Here is a 21613-nt window from a genome sequence, read left to right on the forward strand (position 1 = left end):
TACTTTTAGTCATTTCTAATTTTATAGTTCACAGTTACGCTCCTTAGCAGGGCCGTACTGCAACCCAGGGGCCCACCGGGAAAGTACATTCTAGGGGGCCTACTTACATGTACGTACTGCTCCCTCCCCCGACAATAAAAGAAGTCCGGGAATGTCACTAGGATCAAGTACACTGAAAAGTCTCAAAATGCAGATTAAACATTTTTAAGGCAGTAATTTCTCCCCTGACACTGACGTAATGCCCAATCCTCCATTCTTCTCTTGCAACTGTACAATCATCTGCACAGGCTCAATTACTTCATATCTCCCCCTAACATAACAATGCCGCACTTGTGCCATAAACCTTTTATAGGTGCCCGTGGTGCATATACAAATACATTTATGAAACATCAGACGTAATTTATACTTTATACAAATGCGATATTTCTGCATTATCCTGTATTAACAGCAGAATCGTAGCTAGGAGGTGGGCGAGCGAGGCCGTAGCCCCGGGCCCTGAGGGTGCGGAACGAACAAGAAGAAAGAAAAATTGTTGGAAATGAAAAAGTATTGACGCCCTATTAACTCAATATTGTAGGATTGCAAAGGATATATAATTTTTTTAATCTTCTTCTATTTCCTCGCAACGCAAACGTTTCAAGAAGTCGCAAAAACTTTTACTTATTAATTAAAGAAAGTTACTATATCTGATTTGTAATTGACGATGTAATATAGACAGCCGCAAGCTGCTGTTTGTGCGAGATTATTAGAAATGAAGGTAAAAATGGGGGGTGGGGGATAACAACATTCTCGAACTTGAAGCAACTGCAGAATAGAGGCTTATGGAGTCAGAACTTAACCCAACGCATTCCGTTTTTTTTCAAAGACTGGTCACTACCACTGATCATTTTTTTTATCTCATTGATATAAAATGTTTCCAATTTGAAGGAATCTATTGGGATGATTTCGCCGTCAACTGCCAACTGCTTGTATGGCCAGGATATATACACATATTATATATATATATATATATATATATATATATATATATATATATATATATATATATATATATATATATATATATATATATATATATATATATATATATATATATATATATATATATATATATATATATATTAACATATGTGTGTATGTATTAGTGTTTTCAACATGTTAATTAATAATAAGTAGCCTTAAATTCAGAACTTTAAAGTAATTGCTATAATTTCAAACATATGTAGTAACCAAACTACATTTGGATTTTGAAAAGATACATTATTCACATTCTTCATCTCCATGATCAATATTGAGAAATTCGCAAAGAAAGCTCCTTCTGAATTTTCGTTACGTTTCACAAAATATTTTTTTTACCGTAAAAGAATCGAAATTTAAAATATTATTTGTGTGGTTAGATACAGATTAAAATTTGAAAAGTTTATAGTTATTACTGGAAATTAATGCTGACACCCATTTCGAACATTTTAAAAGCACATAGTTCCTAATGCATTGAAATTTCATTTATTATCGATAGTATGAAACGTTGTAAATAGTTGTTAATTTCTATAGCTGTGCTCCAGTTGGATTTGCATACAACAAAATGCAGTTTTTTTCGAGTTTAACGAAACTAATATAAGCCTCTTAAAAAAGAACTCTTATTTGTAAAAGAACACTAATGATTGCTTTTGGCTATTGTAATGGTCTATCCAAACAGCTTGATATAAATATATCGTAGCATAACGACAAAAGCCGCTTATCTTTATAAAGCTGTTTCCGCAACATCAGGGCTGGTAACGCTGGTCTCGGATTAGCTGACTGTATTGCCGATACTCAACGTGTGTCTTTTAGTTCATATACCACTATTTACAGTACCAGGCGGAGGGCCCACTAAATAATTCACCGTTCAGGGCCCACAAGAAAATTTTCTGGTTTCCCGCCTGGCCAGTACGGCCATTCTCCTTAGACTACAAAAAACGGATTAATCCATGAAAATGAATGGCTATTAACTAATTGTTAAAATCAGAATGTAGGAGGAAAGGGGAAAACCCCGAGAAAACCACGGACACAATGTTGTCCAGCACAAACATGCGTGGCTGGGGATCGAAACAGGGGACCCTCGCACTAGATGTGAGCGTTTTACCTTTGAGCGAACATGCCCTCTCTTTATTATATTAGATAATTTATATATTTGCTAGGTATAATTGCCGAAAAAATTGCTTTCACAGCTCTAAAAATTATGAAACTGGACAGAGCCAAGGCAGATTAGATGCAGAGTTGGTTCAAAAGTATAAACTACTATTTCCATTCATTGTCAGCTTAGCTATTAGCAATCCTTGATGAGATTACACACTATGCGGTTGTCCCATTCTGTTCTCTTAAAAATTGACTTCTTAACAATTAGCAATTTTTCTTTTTGAAGTAATTCAATTTTACCAGTAAAACTTCATAAACCAGTAAAACTTTTTTGACCTGAATACTTACAACGTGTATCCTAATTACCTTATAAGGTTTACCATATCCACCTAGATCCTACTCCGGTATCTAGTAAATATAACCCTTATCCGACATAACGTAAACTACTACATATGAAATTAATGATTTTAGTTGAACGTCCAACGGTTATGCTCTTTATGTCAAATGATACGGATAATTCATCAAAGTGAAAAATGTGAAATTATTATTTTGTGTTCTCCCACCGGGAATCGAACCTGGGACCACATACAAATAAATATTACGTTCTTCCTTCTTGATAAGACGATTAATTGTATTATCCGTACCGTAGTTCACTTTAGAAAAACGGGATGGTAGACGAAAAAATAAAGTGCACTATCTCGTTTAATCGCATGTAATTGTTACGTACTCGTATATATTCAATGAAAAACTGGCCAAAATGTAAGTTATGACATCATCAAACTTTTACTTTCCATTAGAAGCACGATGGTATTTATATAACAGTTTGAGGATAATGTTTGTTCGATAAAATTATTCCAACAAAGTTAACCTAAACTCTTTTAATATTGGTTTATTCAGAGTAAATATATATTGGTACGTTCTCATTTATGGAAAATTTATGAAAGAACACTTACTCTAATACTATTTTCGCAGAGAAAACCTTCGAGTGAGAATTACCATGTATAACATTGTATACCATCAGAAAATTATCACAAATAAAAATATTGTAACAATGTAGTTATTAAATTAGATATGAAAATGAAAGTAGTCTCCCTTATAAATTTGGTTTACTCACTACTATAACAATTGGATATTAACATTTTTTTCGAAAAAAAAAAATAATTGACTAATGCAGGAATGAGTCATACAGGTATGTCGTCACGTAAATTTTACAAATAGACCAATTTAGTAATCCAATTAGTCGCAAGTCAGTTTCAATATATGTATACTGAAACTCAGATTTACATTTCCAATAAATAAAATGTAACACATTTTTAATTCTGCATACGAGAGGAAGTTTAATTTTATTATATTTGTTTCACTTACTATCAATTCAGTATTAAGTAAGCCCGTAGCCAGAACAATAACACAGGGGGACTCATTCGTGGCTAAGCGGTTAGGGTACGCGCCTTGAGCGTGGAAGACCTGAGTTTGATTACCAGTGATAGCTCATGTGGTTTGGATTCCACGTTAATCAGTAGGTCCATGTCTCATATAGCCTCACTGCTGAACGGGACCTTAAACTCAAAATCAACTTAATTCAATAAGACAAAGGAAGGAGATAATTGGGTGAGGGTAATTGGGTTATAGTATGAATATATGTCTCATGGATGTTAAAAAATAGTTGGTCTATGAAATAAACCTGCACAATTTAATGGAGTAGCAAAGTTCATCCAGGATGGGTTTAAACTTCCAAGTTCACGCAACTCCAGGTGTTTGTATATATAATTTAATGTATTGGTCAAGGCACCTTTACGTACGCCACTAGCACAATTATATCATCAAATAACACGAAAACAAGCATGTGAAATATTACTTTACTACTATACTTTAAAAAATGGTTCTTCTTGTTCTTCAATCTTATTTAGAAGTTCGAGGTGTCTTTTACAGAATAAGCATTACCACAATCGTTGAATGTTACACAAAAACTGATTTTGTACAATTCTGGTTATCGAAACTCACGATTCGGGAAGCTCGTGAGTCTGGGAGTGACGTTTATAAGAGTTCCAGCTCCATGTTTGAGCGCGAGGTCAAGCGAACATAAGCCTCATTGTAGTTGACAAGTCAGAGCCCGAGAAAGTCCAATTAATGTAGCTAGCTTAAACACTGTTGAAAGTAGAAAGGAAGTAAACCTAAATCCAAGAACAGTGTCTAAATTTCCCATTGTGATATCAATATCACCTGTTCCTATTTTTACTCTATTTGTTATATGATCCTCTTTTAGCGTTATGTTTATGGAGCGAGATTTTAAATAATCATTAAGACTATTTAAGCTTTATTGTCCACTTGGTATACTAACAATTTCACCTCCATAGCTAATCAACGTATTATGTGTAATGTCTGGTGTTAGGTATGTACTGTAAAACCCAACTAGTCCTATACTTAAATTGTTGTTACTGTTGTCTAATTCGTAATGGAGTTTCTTCTTTAAAACGGAAGTATCACTTGTTTACTTAAAAACCTTAGCCATTTATTATATAATAAAAAACGAGTTTGATTTACCTTGAGATATTCCAAGAGAGAAAGGAATCAAGTTAATAGAAGATATCATTCAAAAGTTAGAATACAACTTAAAGAAGAAAAAGAGAAAACTACGAATTGTTAGATATGCATACTACACTTTGATTACGTTATCGGTTATACTTTCTGCAACAACTGGATTTATTAATATTTTTATACTTGTAACAATTTACTCAATATTAACATTTCGTGCAACTTGAAGACTATAATAACAGGTTTTGTCGACTAAGTTAAACATAAGCAAAAGAAAAGATGAATATAAAACCATTGTCCCTTGTATTAACTCATTTAAAGAACAGTTAGAGATTATAATAACATTAATTGGTGAAATGGATGAAGAATATATAAAAAATACATAAGATCAGAGAACAGATTAAAGATATAAGATCATAAAAGATGCTAGCACCCAGGGCATAACTTATAATGTAAGGACCCAAAGATTTAGCGGGTCTGAATCAAAATTTTCTCTATAATAAATGAGTAAGAACACTATTAATTGGGATGTAAAAGCGATGATAAAAGAAACAACAGCTAAGAAAAGAAATGGTCAACCTATACCTGATGATATTCGATATCTTATTGTGGATCCATCTGGTTGTGGTGAGATTTTATGTTATTTAACTTCTTATTACAGCCAGGTTGGTTAAACAATAATTACTTCTACAAATATTCTAAAAGCATGAATCAGCCAAAGTATGAGCAATAAAAGAACGATTTGAAAAAGCAGAACTAAAGTTCAAGAAGCAAATAGCAACGTTCTTAAGCATTAATGATTATATTATACTTATTGATGAATGTGAAAAATACTCTGTCGTTGTGTTTGACGATTACATTTTGGAGGACCAAGATACTGTTAAAAATTACTTTACGAAAGGTATACATTAACATTTAGACTGTTTCTATCTTGTACAGACATATTCAAAAGTACCTAAAAAGCTTATAAGAGATATCGTTAACTTCCTATGCGCTTTTAGACAAAATTATACTAATCTTAAACATGTGTATAACGAATTTGTTCTAGGAGATATGCCTTATGATAATTTAAAGAGATATGTTCAAAATGTTGGCAAGAAGATTATGGTTTTATAGCAATTGATATGACAAGGAAGGTAAAAGATGGTAATTAAAGGAACAAGATAAAACACTTTATAAACCTTTGACGTTTTTTCACGTTTTACGTTTTAACGGTTTACGTTTTTAACGTTTTTTCACGTTTATTAACGTTTATTGAGCTAATGAGAAAGAAATTAATAAGAATATTAAGTTAAAGAAGTTCTTGATAAAGGGCTTCAAATCTTGGAAGAAAGAGAGAGCAGGCATATACGATAATTTTAAGACAAAAGAACAACCTGTAATTGATGCCATCAAAAATTTAGGACGTGAGACCAAAGAAGTAGCAGAACAAAATAAAAATCTAATAACTGAACTTGTTCCAGCTGTCCATAAGACGGCTTCAATAGATTCTAGTCTACTAGAAACACCTAAAACGATAACTTATGATAGTCCTCCAAGTAGTAGTGATACACCAATAACAGGAGAAATAAAACAAATGAGAAAACAAATTAAAGACAAAGTGGAAGGAGTAGAGAATTTAACAACACAATCATTTGGTAAGATTGCAACAAAATATTATAGTAGAAGAAATGATAGTGTATTTGGAATAAGAGCTGATGAAGAAGGAGAAAGAATAATAAATAAGATGGGAAATTCTGAAATTAAAGTGAGTGGCAATGATTTGATAATTAATGGTAAAACTTATAAAGGAACAGAAGGAATATGGGAATTGTTAACGATGAATACTAATAAAACCATTGAAGATAATGATGATGATGATTTTGAACAGTACAAGGAAATAATAATAAAATCAGTTGCTTCCTTCCAAAAATATAATCGAGATAAAAAAAAGAGGTTCTAATAGAGGTTCTAAGTACATTAATGTTATCAAGCCTATTTGGGATGATTATATTAAGCCATACCCAACCTCCAACACCAACAAAAAAGAAAACAACAAAGTCTGGGGAAGGAATAAAAATACACAATGAATTACCTAAAGAATATATATGGATGGATGATGTGAGAAAGTTAGTTGATCGGTTAATAGTTATATATGGAGAAGAAAAGGCTGGTAATAATAACTTTTATAATGAGAAAGTAGGTATAGTGAATATGAATAATAATGAGCTTTCGCAATTTATTCCTAATGATCCGAAAGGTATAGGTTATTTGATTAAGATCTTAAATACATTACCACCACGATTCTGGAATGATGAGAAGCTTGGAAAAGAATTAGTAAATGACTTAATTAATCAATTACCGTTTGAGCTACATATTCCTGGTATGTCGTACTGTGGTCGAGGTACTAAGCTTCAAGAAAGGTTAGAAAAAGGTGATAAAGGTATTAACCCATTAGAGATTCTTGTAAAGAACAGGATATATACTACAGAGACAATAAAGATACAAAGTCAAGACATATTGCAGATAAGGAACTAGAAACTAAGGCATGGAACAGAGCATTTAGTAGTGATGCGTCAATTGGGGAACGATTAGCTGCTTTTGGAGTTGGTACTGCTATGATTGCTAAGGTTAAGTTAGAATGGGGATTATAAATTTTTAAATGTTATTATGCATAATTCTTTTATAGGTACATTCCATAAAGATGTTGTTTCAATATTTTCTTTATAATAAACGGATAGTATTGAGAGTTACGAGTTACAGAGCTTTAAACATAACACAAGGACACTTAATAATTTGGGGATGCGGCAAAGGATCGACACAGCATACGACCGACAATTCATATCAGAAACCTGTTTCGGTCCTGTGCCGCTTCGGTCCTATGCCGTGTCGATCCTATGCCGTTTCGGTCCTGTGCCGTTTTGCTCTCACGCCGCTGTTCTGAAATAATTTAACTTTTAATAATGTGCCTAAAAAATAATATTTTTATTATCAGTTTAATCTTTGCTCTTACAAATTATAAACTCCTGTCGATTCTATGCATGTGCAAGTTATATGCATAGAATACGTACGATCGAAACGGCATAGAGCCGACACGGCATAGGACCGATACGGCACAGGATCGACACGGCATAGGACCGAAACGGCACAGGATCGACACAGCGCAGGACCGAAACGGCATAGGTCCGAAACGACTCATGATCATCACCACTGCGTAGGATCTAAGAAACCAAAGATTTATTTCTCATAAAAGCAATCAGAGCCCTGTCAATTGATTTTAAAATATAAGAATTATAAGATATTTACTATATGAATATTAATAATTGTGAGTGACAAAAGAATGATAGTGCTAAATGGACAAAATATAATTTCTTGTGTGCTTGGTCAAAAGCATTTCTATATGTATGGAATACTTATATTGATTATTATTATTATTATTATTATTATTATTATTATTATTATTATTATTATTATTATTATTATTACGTTTTAACTCGTTTTGAAATCATGGCCTGATTACACTAGAAAGCGAAAGCCATGAGAAATGTAAGCTAAGTAGTAATATGGAATACTTTTAATTTTGCTCACTAGAGGAAACACTGCTCGCATGACTTCTCGTCTCGATATCGAGACCACATCAGATTTTTTAATAAGAAGCTCAGTTGGGAAGTAATAACTGAGCCGATGGCTCGAGCCGGCTCGCTTGTGGTGAATCATCGGCTCGAGCTGGCTTGATTAGGATGAGCCATCTTCTCGGTTCGGCTCATCTGGGCCGAAGGCTCTAGCTGACTCGGTTCGTTGAGCTGTTGGCTCGGCTCACTTCTCGGTTCGGGTCGATAGTGAGTGAGCTGTGAGCCGAGCTGCTCAAGTTGTTGACAATTGTAAACTCGGGGCGAATAGTTTTGAAGATATTTGGCCAGTGCCCTATAACTTTTAACAATATTTGGCTCGAGCCCGAATACACAACCTAAACCCTCAACCCAAATTCACAAGCTCGTGAACAATATCCCTGACTCCTAGAATTCACGACTACCGAGGTTAGCAATCAACTAGTTTTTTAGTATTCAAATACAGACCGCGTATTGTTCATGTTTAAACACAGTGTTGTTATAATTATAATTATAATTATTATTTATTATTATTAATAATAATAATACAAGTTGTACTACTAGTAGTACTAGTATCATTGATAAACTATATTGCCTATGCAAGATACTTGAAGAGAATACTCGAAACTACAAACCAGATTTGGCTCGACTCGACCCGCATTCGGGTCGAGTTGGAGGAAATTTTTCGAATCGTTCAAAGATGTCTGTTTTTAGTCGAATCGAGTTTCAAAGAATACTCGCTCGTGTCCATCGTAGGATTACCACATTCTAACAATCGAAAAGTAGGACACAAGTATAATAGTATATGATATTTTACTGCGTCGGCAGTACGCATATCATTATTTCATTTAATGTTAACCTTAAGTTAATAAATATTTTTCTTAAGAAGAAGCACTGAACAAAATTATTAAATGAATTAAGCACAACTCCAAATGCTTTGATGAATAACAAATTGTTTTATTTTATGAACGTACAGTCAAAGTTCGTGCTGGGCTAAAAAAAAATAATAAATTTCGAAGCGCGGTATTATTTTAAGAAATGAGAGAAAATTTAGACCGGCACAAGGGAACTTCTATTTAACTTGGTTAGCATTACTGTCATAAGTTCAAAAAGAAACCTTTCCTACTTTACTGATATCTCAACAAGCCCTTCTCAGTAAAAGCGATGTATTGTAAAAAATAGTTTGTTGATTGTTCTCCATCCCTAGTCTTCTGAGGAGTGTTAGAAAACACAGCGGTTCATCATTCAGGAAAAGAGTGTGTTTGATTCAAAATATTGTGAATAAAGAATGAAACATTAAGATATTGCAAATAAATTAACTCTGAACGTTTCGCAGGACATTTTACAGAAGTAGGATATTACTCGATTTCCTAGACATCTTCGCAACACGCAGGACAGCTCTTTGAAAAACAGTACTGTACTGCGAAAATCAGTACGTCTGCTTACCCTAGCTCATCGCTACGAGTAACGCAGTATGGCATTTTAGCCAATGTTACATTATATGAAAATTTTCATAACTTATAGCTGTCAAGTAAAAATGTGTCCTTGCATTTACATAAAGCGATTCAGAAAGGGTAATAATAATAATAGTAGTAGTAATAATAATAATAATAATAATAATAATAATAATAATAATAATAATAATAATAATAATAATAATAAAAGCGATAGTAATAGTAGTACGGAAAATTAAAGTGATAACATTTTTTCACATATTCTAAGTTTCAGACCTAAAAGTACCGCGTTAGTAACGCGTTACTTTCGAAATAAAGTAACAGTTACTTTTTGAGGGCAAGTAACGCGTTACATTTTAGGAAAAAGTAAAGTAACTTGTAACGCGTTACATTTTTACATGTAACTTACCCAACACTGTCCATGGGAAAATTGTTCACTGCTCGGGCCAAGGATTTTTTCTGACCGTCGACAGATGGATGCCGTTTATGGCAGACCTTTGCCTGAAGGACTGCCCAAAGTTTGTAGTCCAACGGGTTAAGATCCGGGCTGCTAGAAGGCCAATCAGTGGTAGAAATGAAGTGAGGGACGTTCCGCGGCAGCCAGTCCTAAGTTGTTTTCGCTGTGTGACCTGGAGCGGAATCCTGTTGGAAGGTCCACCTTTCTCCAGGGAACATGGTAGCAGACAGTGGTTACACTATAGGTGTTAGCACTGTGTCCTGGTATAACTTGGCAGATGTTTTATCACCTTGTTTTTTTTTGGAAGAAACACAGCTGGGTTGTGCTTGAGTAGCTCACTCCCCACCAAACCATCACTGAGGCAGCATGATGTGCCGGGTGTCATCCAGAAGTCAAAAACGGCAGAACTCCTAAAAATATAGGCACTAGTCCTGAATTTTAGTACTTCTGCAGTTTATGACTTGTGCCGCGGTATGTTTTTAGGACTTCTGTCGTTTAGGACTTGTGCCGCGATATGATTTTTAGGACTTCTGGCGTTTAGGACTTCTGCCTTTTAGGACTTGTGCCGTTTAGGTCTTGCGCCTTTTTCATTCACTCTCTTTAGTTCTGAAATTTGCCACCAACCCACGAAAATGCGACGATGCAGCAACTAGTTGGCAATAATGTCACGAACGTAGCTAATTCCAACAATAACACCTATATTGGTACTACTAAGATTATTATTATCACTATCTGTTCTACACTTATACACAAATTGCATAATACAACCTATTTCATTCTAAGAATAAATTACATAATTAGTTGAGAAATTCGTTTCTTTCGAATGGAGATACGAGAATCCCAAGACAAATTCCTAAAACAAAAATAAATAAATAAAATTTGAAAAAAATGTTTAAAAAGTATATTTTACCAGACTTCTGAAAGCAAGCAAACATTCAATATATACTGTGTGGAGCGTATTTTATTAAGAGTAAGACAAAATCAGCCAAAGTTTATTTAATTAGGACAAAAGCTCACTAGACATTTCACGAGTAAACATTAAATACCAACTGTATACATAAAGAACGCATTAGATATAAAATTGAACAAAGAACATTTGTTACGCAATACAGTGGGTGACATTCATAAGTTCTAAACGGCACAAGTCCTAAAAATATAGGCACTAGACCTAAAGTTTAGGTCCTGTGCCATTTTTGCAGAAATTACTACATAGTCATTTAGGGGTATAGCCTGCAAATTTTTCTAGGGGACCATGATTTTTATATATTAAAGGCAAATCAAAAGTTTATTTTCAGATTACGAAAGCTTCAATAAGACAATAAATTTATACATATTACACATGTACATAAATACGTAATATTATTATATTTCCAGTTAATTCCTTTTTGAAACCTGGACCTTGACGGAGCATAGATTTAAAACCACAGCTTGTGGGAAATGTACAAATAAGTTAGTTATAAGAAATCGGAAAATGTTTATGGAAGTCCATTTGTTTGACTGTATTTATCTTCTGTACTCTTATATAAAAGACTAAAGATGAGTGATTTTTGGGCATACTACTACAAAAAAAGTCGTTAAATTTTAATTATAAAATATAATTTTCTTATGAAAGCATTACATAAGAAAGAATTTTTGGAAATAAGTATCGTAAAAAGGGTGGGGTAAGATTTTTTTAAAGGGTAGTGTATCTCGCAAGTTTCTGAAGCTAGTAAAATGAAACTTGGCATATAAGCTTTCCTGTTAAAAAAAACTGAAAATTGAACACATAAAAGGGAAAGAGCAAAGGGATCACATTTTTTTATGTTCGAATTCCCCATTACTTACTCAGAAAATATGCAAATAAATTAAGGATGGATTTCTTTAAGCTAGATGCGTGAAACTCGGTAATTCAACTTTTAACTAAAAGTAATAAAATACTATATGTTTCAGCGTCTTGAAAATTACACTTCTAAGGGAAAGGAGGGTCAATTTCTATAATATTAAAATAACCCACTGCTTATGAGATTTGGGCAGAAAACTCTTTTCCTTTAGGCCTCGGTTCATCCAGTTAAGCAAACGAGAGTACAAAGTGACTGATTAATTAGGTTGTTTTAATTATTTTAACATGTTGACGTAGTTCAATTCTTTTAAAACTGTATTCTTTCACATCCTATTATAAACATCCTTCATTTGCTGTAATTATTAAACACGTTTAATAAACATAAAACAGACTAACTCCCGGTCCCGGCCAGGAATATGTTTTTGGTGTTAAGCCATCATTTGCCGTCCGTAACATAACCTTTGATTTTAACTTCACGTACTACTAAGACTCACGTCTCAGAAATGTAGCATATATGAAATACACTACTTCTACTACTACTACTACTATACTACTACTACTACTACTACTACTAGTACTAATAATAATAATAATAATAATAATAATAATAATAATAATAATAATAATAATAATAATAATAATAATAATAATAATATGTTCTTCTGAAATACATATGTATCTATGTGTTATTAATTCTTTCATAATCTTGAAAGAAACTTTTGATTTTTTTTAGTTTGTAAAAATCAAGGCCCTCTAGAATAACTTGCTGGCTACACTCTGAATGACTATGTATTGGTTTCTGTACACGTATTGTGTTATCACTTACTAGTCTAGTGTTATTTGTAGAACAAGACAATGGTTCTTGTCTTGGAATATTACTAGTTTGGTTTGGTAGTACAGTGATAGAGTGTGACCTATGATTTAATTTCCCTGTAGGGTATGCTATCTGCAATGCAATAAACTGTATATACTTCTTCTTCCTAACAAGGCTGGGCGATAAGCCCCTGCAATTCCATTACAAATAAGGACGAAATTATTTTATAAACTACTTGGTGAACCTTTGTTAATATAACGCTTTTAGTTCTTACAATCTTTTGTTAATCTTATTTAACAACTGCAAAATGGAATAAGAGAGAAAATATATAATGATGATGATTGTTTATTTACATAAGGTATACATACAACAAAATGGAATCTGTTGGTCACTACTGCGTATCTGCTAAACCAGGGTCAAACTCTGTGTGTCACAAAAGTTAGTTTAACAGAGTTTAAAATAATATATACTTTGTTTGACTTAGAAAGATTATCATATTAGCAAAATGATTTGAAATAACACGCCAGGCATAGGATAAGCCTTGGGCTATATCGCTTAGAACTGTTTTAAGAGTAAATCTATCATTTTGCATTAAATTTCATTACTGGCTACTTACACGTTTCGGCCTCGTAGTGGAAGTCAGCTTCACGTGTTCTTTTCATATCCCACGATAACTGTTTTAATTGCACACTCCTCCAAATTACCTTTCCGACCTTACAATACTTTCTTGAAAAGCTGAGGCTCACATATATCACCAGACATTTCGAAACCCGACATCCTTTACTTCAGGATACAATGCGTTATTTAGCACTTCAGCCAACACCTCACCGTTACTATCATTCTCAACTTTCGCTTCTCTTCACCTTATATCACTATAGTCTACCACTGTTAGACCCCGCTTTACTTATCATCGCCGATTACGTCATTCATGAACATCTTCCTCTCATTCACCCATCATTTCCAGCCTAGTAATTACCATTATTTACTAACATGGGACTCATTCATTTTCATCATTGAATAGAGCAGCCTCTAGGCTAAAGATAAGCTCATTTGTCTAACTAATATCACCCACGTGTTGTCCTGTGCATGCACCTCGCCACATCATTCACGTCCATTACTATATCATACGTATCGTGCATTCTATACCTAATCCTTCGTTATGATCATTAATGTTCTTTCCTTATATTATATTGCCTGATTATTTTCTTATTTATTTTCTTATTAATAACAATCATATATATGTAAAGTAACTTGGCTTCAGTTATTGCATCCTTGTTGGTATGCAACCGTGTACATCACATTGCATCAGTTTGAGGGAATATTATTGGTGAATTGGCAATGGCTTTCATGTTCTTGACATGCAGAATTCAATGGAGCAGGTATGACTTCTTAAGTGAACTTTTTACCCGCCCTCTTTACGTTGGATAGTTTCCGAACTATTGGCGTCCGAAAGCCATTTTTCCACGCTTTCGGCACCTTGTAGATCCGAAACTATGTCGGATAGCCGAAAGTTCAAGAGAACTTTTTTTCTTGTCTCAGTGGCAGGAGTCACCTCTCAAGAGTTGTTACACTCATTTTGCAACACCCGATATATATATATATATATATATATATATATATATATATATATATATATATATATATATATATATATATTTCTATAGCTCGCGACAAAACATAACCAATTTTTTCCTCGAAGGTCAAGATCTAAGGGTTTACTTGTCCCTGCCATAAATCCTTCATTGTAACTAGATTCCGGCGTTGCCGCTCCAACTAAGGTAGAACTGTATAAAGCTCTCAGTATAGCTAACCCCATTACGGTTATCATAGTAGCCCGAGCCCTGCAGACCTCTAAACACATTACCCCACAGAAATGAGTGCCATGAGTCCAGGCCTTCTAAAGGCTGTTAGTTATTTAGTCAGAAATTTAGTTATCATTATTATTAGTGCTAATAATGATATGTAATATTAGTAATAGGCTTAATAAAGATTCTGCCTGTTTATGTGCTCTGCTTGTAAGTATATTATTTCTAATTTTAAGATATAGTTATACAGGTCGTTATATAATTGATCAGTTTCTTTCTAATGTGATTCGTCACGTATATAAAAACTGGACTAACTACAAATTAGTATATATACACAGGAAATTAATAATGATAGCTGTATTACTCAGATATTAACCTGCATACATTAGTACATATGAGGATTTAGTTACTTAATAGAATGGTTTTTAATCATTTCTTTTTTTTTAAAGAAAGTTTTAAATTGTCATTATACATAGATGGCCTGTCGATTACTACTACTACTACTACTACTACTACTACTACTACTACTACTACTACTACTACTACTACTAATAATAATAATAATAATAATAATAATAATAATAATAACATTTATAAGACTAACATTAGTGCATCACGCTAACTCCTAATAGTAAATCACGTTGATGCTCAAGGGGGCGCGGTGGCTCAGTGGTAGAGCGTTCACCTCTGGTGTTTGGGGTCCCGGGTTCGATCCCAGCCCCCGCCAAGTGAACTTTGTGGTGGACAAACACCGTGCTCGTGGGTTTTCTCGGGGTTCTCCCGTTTCCTCCCACTTTCTTCATTCCACCATTTCACTCATCTCTCATCATCACCGTCTCCTTTAGCGTAACCGGCATAACCGTGGGACGTAAAACTTAAAGATTTTCACGTTGATGCTCATTGCAATAATATAATACAATAATTTAGATTTGAGCATTTATATTTATGTATCCTCAAGTTCGTTGGTCGGCTACCTAAAAAAAAGAAAGAAAAAAGAAAAAAGTGAATGCAAACAATTTGAGCTCTTAAGTATTGACTTTAACCTATGATTAGTGCTTGAACTTTTCGGGTAAACTGTACCCGCCCGATACCCGTTGCGTTTGGTATACTCGGTCCTTAGACCTGATTAACCCGTTTGACCCGTGTTTGTCCTGTTTGTACCGTTTGTACCGATAGGCTCGTTATGAGTTCGTACATGATAATTAGAACAATTTGTGTTATGATAATAAAGTGAAACAACACATCATTTACCATAATGACAGACTAAGCATGTTTTCATAAAAACGGGGTTTATCAGGTCACCCCTATTCATACGGTTCAATCGTTCAAACCCGATTCATACGGGTAAAAATACAATATCGGTCCAACGTGCGGTCCAGTTTCTATTCTATTTTCCGAGCATTACCGCAATTGCACATTAGCCCGAAATGGCTCGGACGTAAAAACTATCATATTATTATTATTATTATTATTATTATTATTATTATTATTATTATTATTATTATTATTATTATTATTATTATTATTATTATTATAATCATAGGAGAGAAAATTACTTGTTGAATGAATTGTACGTATTTTATGACTATTTTAAATGGTTATTCTGGTTTTATGTATCTGCTTATTGGTTTGCAACACTCAGAAAGAATAGTTCGAGACTTCATTGTTTACCCTGGCGACAGGGAGAGCGGCTAAGCTTTTGTAATACCGGCAACATCCAACTGGTTGACAAACCGCACGTGGCTGCTAACAACCATATGACAGTTTTACTGCTTATAAGAAAACTTGGTTTAGCTTTGAAAACCACTATATAATCACCATATTTATTATTTATGTTGTATTCAATTATACTCGTTATTATGTTACTGCTCTTATGTTATTAAAACTACACCCACCATTCAAGTATGATTATGATCGAAAAGATCATAATGTCCTAGTTCTACTAATAAATAAATAAATAAATAAATAAATAAATAAATAAATAAATACCTTACTCTTAGCCCACCCATTCGTTACTTCTTAACCATAACACCTTCACTTCTCCCACCTAAGAGAGGGTGTAGCCCTCAAAAAGGGAGCTAGCCTATGGCGAGCACTTAAAAAAAAACGCTTTTAATTACTATTGTAGCATTTTAATAGATAGATGTTGTGGACGGTTATCTGTTTGTGGTCAATCTTTTCGACAATGAGATCTCGAAAACTGCGGGCTCTAGAAAGATGACGTATTCACTGATCGATTGCCAATTTCATGTAGATTGTCCAGTTCTAATTGAATATTTAAAAAACATGGACACTATTTCTTTATTACATTTTTACGGGTACATTGGAAGGGTTGAAATTTAAAAAAAAAACTAAAGCATCATATCCTACGCATTATACATTCCAACACCACAGAGTTGTATATAGGGGTTGTATATGTCTCAGGCGTTTGTTTCATGATCAAATAATAATGGAAAGGCAAGGATAACCATTTCTCCAGTTTAAGAAGAACCGTTATTTTTTTGAGTGTTTTGCCCAATGAACACCATATATAACTGACATTATAATTAATTGTGTATGTAATGTATTGTCTTATTACATACTGCATGCAAGAAGAAAGAAAAAATTGGTCATACATGAATTAGAAACTCCAACCGGAAGTAGGCTCAAATCTTGCAAACGGTGCGAGATATTGAGAAAAAATAATAAAAGAAATTCCCATTTATTATATCACTTGGATTTTTTTAATCAATACGTCTTTCACTTGTGTCAGTAAAAGGACATGTACAGATGTTGTAAGAAATGAGAAGGAGATTTATGCTCATATGCGAATGATGCGCTGTGTAGAGAGCCCAGGTTTAGCTAGTAAACAATTAATATGCCTGTAACTTTTACAAAAATTGGCATATCTTAAAACTAATCTCACCATTGGCTTCCTAATTAAATTATAGCCCGAAATTATGTATCGTATTACCTATTACTATTTAAAAAAAGCTTAGCCTTAATTCAAAATGGCGGGTTTCAAGGTGGATGCCGTCAAGGTCATACCTACCATACGACTTCCCCTAAGCTTTATATATACATTGTTGTTTTTTTCATTAACGCTCCGTTTATAAAGGGTAGTAAGGAACTTCTGCAGTAATCTCTAATAACCACATCACAACTCTTAAAAATTATAAAAAAAATAGAAACATGTACCACGGCAAATATTTCTATCATCACAAACAGTGCATACATGTCCTTTAACAGAAAAAATATCATTGAATTCAGAGCCGGACAATTGAGTGGTGTCCTTTGTTAGATTTAAAATCAATCAAGAACGATGAAGTGGATTCCACCCCATCCCACTGTGACATGTTTCATACTGTGTTCGATTAATTGATTAATAAATTAATTGAGATTTCACGTTCGTTTTCAATAGTATTTTTACATGAGCGAATTAAGCACCTTCCTTCCGCTGAAATCGATATTATACATGACAATTGTAATAGAGTAATCTAAATATTTCTTTGTTCTGTCTACAAAAGTTATAATTCTACCATTTCGAGATGTATAGCAAGAAACCAGTGAATTATTCTATTTGTCAAGAAAGCATTTAGGAATGATTTTATGATTTACACATCAGAAAGTAATAGTTGATTAATTAGAGAGTCTCATATAGCCTCGCTGCTGAAAGGGGTGTTAAACTCAAAATGAACTCAATTATAAATTAGCGTCCCTTTCAGCAGCGGGCCTACTTGAGATATGGAAACACAACTCAACGTGGGACCCGCACCGCATATGCTTCTACTTATAATCAAAATCTGGTGCCTCACGTAAGAAATTACAGTAATACCGTTGAAATAGTGAAGATATTTACCATCCTGTTTTCAGATATGGCATTTTACATTTACAGTTCTTATAATATGGTTTCCTAATCAAATTTGAAACGAAAATACTTGAATAAAGAATTACTTTTAAAGAATTTTCTCAGTCTCCGGGTAAGTTAGAAAGAAAATTAAAAAATCAAATACGACTTTCTCCATGTCTTGAACACACGATTAACAAATTATTCATCAAACTTTTGGACTATTGCGTACGCTACTTTAGGTTTATTTTGTGTAAAGTGGTTTTCTGTTCCACAGCCAGATACTATAGAATTTGCGACAAATAATTGGAAATTACATTTCTTGCAACATGTTGTATTTTCCTGTTTCGCCTATTTCAGTTTCGCCGAATGTCTTTGCCTACTTAATTATCGCACACCTGTGCAGGCGGTCGTGTTCGATGCATCAGCACTTCCTTTTATCCCAAAAACTAGTTAAAGGGAATTTATACCCACAACGAAGTGGCTCCGCTGAGATCCGAAAGAGACAATTGCGTTTGCATTTGATATGTTATAATAACTAGACGAATCCCAAAGATACACGTGCCACCGGGCGGGATATCGTGAGTTACAATATATTTTTTTGGTGTAAAAGCTACAAAACTACCAGAATAGTTGGAACCGAGTAATTTGTTCGGAAACGGTTGGGTAAGTGGAAAACTCGGCGAACACGAATCCCACCATTTTCAAGGGCTCAGAGTTTGGGGTAAAATAGTATGCCCAGGGACCCCCACAGGGTCCCAGACGGGGTTCAACTCAGAAGTTTTAAATACCAAAGGGGGTTAAGTAGCATATCATTTGAAAGCTGTTGTTAAATGAAAGAAAATGGAGCAAGTCTCGACTCTCCATGACAACTCTGTGCAAAATGGTGGCGGGTCAAAATGTAAACAAAAAATTAATTGAAAAGTCAATGGTTACTCCTATAAATCGGAAACGTTGAGGCAAATGTGAAAACAGGAAAGGACGTGTGGCATTATTTGCAAAGTGTGGCATTATATTCAAACGATATAAGTTGAAACGCCTTGTCCCAGGACCCCCACAGGATCCCAGGTGATGTCCAATTCAAAAGTATCAAATGGCAAGGGAGGTTAAGTAGCACATCGTTTTAAAGCTGTTGCTAAATGAAAGAAGATGGAGCAAGTCTCGATTCTCTACGATAATCTTGTGGAACATGGCAGCAGGTTAAAGCATAAACACAAACCAAATTGAAAGGTCTAAGACTACTTTGAATCCAAGATGGCCACTTAAAATCTATGTCATTCATAACAGTACAAATCTATCTTTTTTATATATGTATTAGAAACAATAGGAAGACTAAATAACAACTGAATTTCCATTCACTTCAACTATTATTTCATTCCGTAACAACACATATAAATTTTGTTCCAAATGCACGTTCGTCACGGTTTTCTCGATATCATTTGTGTTAATATAATGCATAGGCGCCGACTTGAAGAAAATATTGGGAGGGGCAAACAATGAACATAATCATATTCAGCCGTTTTCTATCAACTGTTTGATGAAGCCCTTCTTCTTCCCCCCTCCAAGTTCTCGGTCCGCTACTCCGCTTCATCCTCTCCTTCCTCGACTGGATTATATTGGAGGGGCGAAGACCCCACCTTTAAATATTGGGGGTGCCAAAAGTGTCCTGCCCCCCAAAGTCGGCGCCTATGATATAATGAATATGTGATGAACACACAACTCTGATTTCCTATTCATACTGCTAAACAAAAGTCGAATATTTTATCATACGGCTAGCGATGAAGCGTCCATATCTCAGCAAATTGATTTCCTGGCGATGGGAACGGTCTCTTCAATGCATTCCTATATTAGATTTGCAGTTTCGTTGATTTTTCTCAATCTTCTGCTCTGTCTGGCTAATGTTGAAAGCCGATTTAATGAAGTAAGAAAAGTAATCGTTTTTTTATATACAATAAACGTAATATATATATAGAATAAACGTTCACTTGCAAGATTGGCGAGCAGTACCAAACCAACGTGTAAATCATTTCAGTACATCGAGCTGCGCCAACTTAGTTTGTTTGGTCACAATATTCCAAAAAATAGCATATTTATATACAAACTCATTTTTCACGCTGGCAACCATATTGGATTGCAGGTGTTACTCTTTATATTTTGTGGATATCTACTATTGACCATGAACGTAAATATCACATTTCGCTTTTCCAACATCACTGTTTGAACTGGACATGCATTCGATACATAGTGCGGCATTCTGAACTCAAGATGTCGCGTTTTGAACATTTCGTATCTTTTTGTCACCGAATGATCAACGTTCATGCCAAATTTGGTTTTCCTACCTTCAACAGTCTGCTATGCCTATCCTCTCGGCATAGGTTTTAAGCAGCCATCTTGGATTTAAGGTAGCCATAGATTTTTCAATTAAGCTTTTGTTTTCATTTTGACCCGCCGCCAACTTGCACAGGGTTGTCGTAGAAAGTCAAGACTTGCTCCAACTTCTTTCATTAAACAACATCTTTCAAACGATGTGCTAATTAACTCTCCGTACCATTTGAAACTTTTCAGTTGGACCTTACCTGGGACCTTGTGGGGGTCTTGGAACAAGACGTTTTAACTTAAATCGTTGTACTTTGAAAATAATGCTACACGTCCTTTCCTGTTTTCACATTTGTCTCACCGTTTCCTATTTATAGGTGTAACCATGGATTTTTCAATTAAGTTTTTGTTTACATTTTGCCCCGCCGCCATTTTGCACAGGTTTTTCGTAGAGAGTCGAGACTTGCTCCACTTTCTTCCATTTTACAACTTTTAAAAAATGTGTACTTAATCCCCCTCCTCGTGTCATTTGAAGTTTACCCTGGGGTAAACTTTATCCCCAAAAAACTGTGCCCTTGAAAATGATGAGATACGTGTTCGCCGAGTTCTCAACTGACCCAACCGTTTCGAAGAAATGACTCGGTTCAAACTATTCTGCCAGGTAATTTTTTGCAGCTTTTACATTACAAAATATGTTGTAACTCACGATATTCCGCCCGGTGGCACGTATAACTTTGGGATTCTTCTAGTTATAACATATCAATTGCAAACACAATAGTCTCGTTCGGATCTCAGCTGAGCCACTTCATGACCCTCTCTCCTCAGAAAGAAGGTTTACCTGGCAAAGTATAAACTTTTTTGTAGAGATCCACAAGAGTTCTAAATACC

The sequence above is a fragment of the Thermobia domestica genome, chromosome 4, assembly GCF_964235325.1.
Source record: "Thermobia domestica chromosome 4, izTheDome1.hap1.1, whole genome shotgun sequence".
In the NCBI taxonomy this organism is placed as follows: domain Eukaryota; kingdom Metazoa; phylum Arthropoda; class Insecta; order Zygentoma; family Lepismatidae; genus Thermobia; species Thermobia domestica.